Here is a 3,705-nt window from a genome sequence, read left to right on the forward strand (position 1 = left end):
ATGTGACCTTACGTAATCACTTTCTAAGCCCCAATTTCTTCCTCTGTATAATAGAGATCATGTTATTTGCCTTAATCATCTTCATGACATTGTGTAAGAATCATGAGAAGGAACAACAAACACTGCTTATTGAGGCCCACTGCAAGCCAGTGATTGTACCAGAGTCTTGATATCCATTGTTTATTTGAATCCTCACACTACCCTTTACTATGGGTACTGCCATGCCTATTTAACAAATGAAGAGGATGTAGCACCAAAACATTAAGTAACTCAGTGAAAGTAATGGAAGTAACACAGCTAATAAGCAGGTGAAGATTCAATCTCTCATTTGACTCAAAGTAGGATCCCTTTCCTGACCTGTCAACTCCCTATAATGCATCATGCGTGCAAGAGATTCAGAGGACGGAAAGCCTAGAGCCACACCCAGGCTGCAATGTTAAAGTGGAAGCCAGACCTGTATTAACCCCCACCATGTTCCCAAGTATCTTATTGGGTTGTCATGTTGACATTTTTCTATGCATCAGGAGTTTTCTGACAACCCAACAGAGCCAGGTTCCTTGAAGCCAGTGGCAGTATTTCAGTCATCCCTTTAGTCATTGCACCCACCAAGGACAACTGGACAACAAAAAAGACTAATTCAACAAATGCTTGGATCTCAATTCACAATCAGCATCCAAATGCAACAATCTGCATTTACGAGCCCTCTAGGAGATTCTGATGAGTGAGTTCTAAAGGTTGAGAACCACTTCCTTAAGGAGCTTTTAGTGTTAAGTGAGGTTATATCTATATAATGCTAAGCCTAACACCAAAATCCAGAAACTCTGAGCGATCAGGGTGCTTCTAATTCTTTCAAAAATAAGAGGAATGGTGAATTAATGAGTCACTAAAATTTAAGTGTAAACTACAATAGTTTAAAGTTTTTCTCAAGAAAAATTCCTACCTACAAAGCAATGTGATTTAGTAGACTTTATTTTTGTTTCTCATTTTTTTAAAAAATACGAATGACAGAACTGGGGCTCAAAGAGGTAAGAATTTTTCCCAAGGTTACCTGGAGAGAAAGATAGAAATAGATTCCAGACTATTGGCTCTACACGTGGTTTATTTTCCAGCCCCCACATTCCTATTTAGCATCAAGCACTAACACCCTAATGGGAATAGGCTTAATCAAGAGCTTATCAAGGTCCCTGCACTGATTCCTGGCTGCACAGAGAAGCTGAGGCTGGCTGTGAACTAAAACTCTGAAATCTCCTGCCTGAGGAAGCAACTAATTATTCTGTCCTACTTGCTGATAAAGGCAAGAAAATATGACCCTGATCTATAAGAAGGCATTCATCTCTCAGTCCTGTTAAAAAAACTTAAAAAATTTAAAAATCATTGTAACCAATGCTCACACAAGGATGGATTTAAACAAAACTAAATAGGTCACAGGTTGTAATTCATGTATTGTACTAGCCATCCAGTGTGTTAAGGGTGGCAAAAAAAGAAAAAAGCATTTCAGATCAATTTAACCTAGTCTGCCACTAGATGAAACAGATAAATTATCCAGTCACATCACTGTGTCAGAAAGCCCCTGTGGTTACAGTACACATACACCTGATGATAACCTGGAGATTCATATGGGCTTTATAGGGTTAAGATATTTTTGCACTGTGAAGGGAGAAAGGAGCAGGCAACACACTCAGTATAGGTAGTGAGGTCTCACATGAAAGGTGGGATTATTCACTGAGATGGTTGCACCATCAGACAAGAGCTAAGGGGAAGGTCTGTGAGGACAGGGCTGGGAGCTCAGGGCAGAAAGGCTAGAACTTCTCTCAGCTTTGGACACAGTCACATAAACTGTCTGAGAAGGCTGAGCCTGGTGGTCTCTGGAATATGAAAGTGGGGCCCAGCCCGGTCCATAGTTCTGAGCAGGAGCCTGAAACTGTCACAGAGAGGTGATGCAGAGAGAGCGGCTGGGTCTTGCTAAAGGCCAGATTAAACATCTCGTATTGTGACATTTACTTTGCTTTATGCACCTTGTCATCTGTGTCTGTCTCCTTAAAGTTTCCCCTTGGGTTCAGCATGGTCTTTTGAGAGTCCTAGCCCAACTTAATGGACTGGCAGAAACCAGAAAGAGCATCTCATGTTTACTTTATTGCTTCAGTGTTTTCGCAGTCACCTGGAGGAGCCACAGAACTCAGAAAACCCTCGGGAAGAAGAACCTTGGGAAAAAAGGGCTTCAGCTCTGAAGTTCTGAAAGGAATTTTCTCTAAGAAGGTGGGGCTTTATAATAGCTAAACCTCTAAATCCAGGAAGCAGAACAAATCCTCGTATATAAATTCCAATCCTTGGCTTTTTGGAAAGCATAACTTAATTTATAAAATTATAGCCCAGACATTTTCTTACACACTGTCCCAAGATGAGAGAAGACACCCTCTCTTAATCTGTAACACCTGGAAGCACTTCTGTCGAGCAAAGGAGCCCCTGGGCAGATGGAAGAATGTCCATATCCCCATAGCTTCCTCTATCTACAGGTTGCCCTGTTTCTTCCTAGCCACAGGACCCATGAGGACTGGGGGGAGATTTCTTGTTGAGAAAGCCTGGCTTCTCCTTATTATCAGGTTATCAGGGTAGTTTATATGTTGGGAAGGTAACCAAGACTTCCCTGAAATTTTCAGGCCATGGATTTTGTTCACTTTCTAAGTGTTTTATACCTCAGAAGAGGTTGAAGATATTCATGCTTTAGCAACCCAGGTTGAATCAGGCTTTAGTTGAGACAGAAGAGATTTACTATAAATGTGTGGGGATTTCTCAGCAGCCAACTCATGCTGCAGCTCCATAGGTGACCCCAGTGTGGAACTAAAGTCCAGAGCAAGTGAATAGGATGTCTTCCATCCTCTCTGTCAAGAAAGAAAGACAGAAGTCAGGAAAACATGAGTGTGGAAGATGGGGGCAGACAGAATAAGAACAAAAGCAGTGAGGGCTGTTCTTTGCAACCTGCCTTCTTACACACACCAGCACATCTGCCCAGCTATACTGGCCAAGCCTCATTGTCCAGACCAGACAGGCACTGCCCACCAAGGAAGGCTTCACTGCCTCTCTCTTGGGTAGGACCCTGTTTGCTGCCTCTCTGCTTACTGGTCCTGTCCCCAGCTCCTGCCCAAGGCTTCCTCCAACACCTCTCTTCTCTGCCTTGGCCAGGTCTACCCAGTGCTGTCCCTGCCTTCACCAGCAGGAATTCCCACCAAAGTTCAAGTCCATCTGCTTTCTCCAACTATGAATCCCTGAGAAGGAAAGTTCAAAAGCAGGTTGTTTCTAATTCCACTTACAGTGGTGAGTGTGCTGGGTCAAGAGACTCATCAAGGCCAGTTTTGTAATATTATATAAGCTATGAACCTCCTCGAAGCTTCAATTTCTACACTGGAAAATGGGAAAATCAATAACAAATGCACAACCTATAGGGCTATTGTGAGACTCAGTGAGATAAGAAGTGTGAAAATGCTCACCCGAGTCTGGTAAAAGTTAAGACAGTCTTTGGCTGGTAAAAAAAAAATTTTTTTTTTGGTCTGGTAGGGGAGATGACTTTGATTCTATAAACAATTTAGTTTTCACAGCTCTTTGACAAATATTACCTTCAAAAACTTAGCCCCTAGATTCCAATTTAGGTTCTGGCATTTTCACTCTGAGAAATAACATTAAACGTTCTGGTTCAAACAAGTCCCTTTC

The sequence above is a fragment of the Tupaia chinensis genome, unplaced genomic scaffold, assembly GCF_000334495.1.
Source record: "Tupaia chinensis unplaced genomic scaffold, TupChi_1.0 Scaffold000045_1, whole genome shotgun sequence".
NCBI lineage: Eukaryota > Metazoa > Chordata > Mammalia > Scandentia > Tupaiidae > Tupaia > Tupaia belangeri.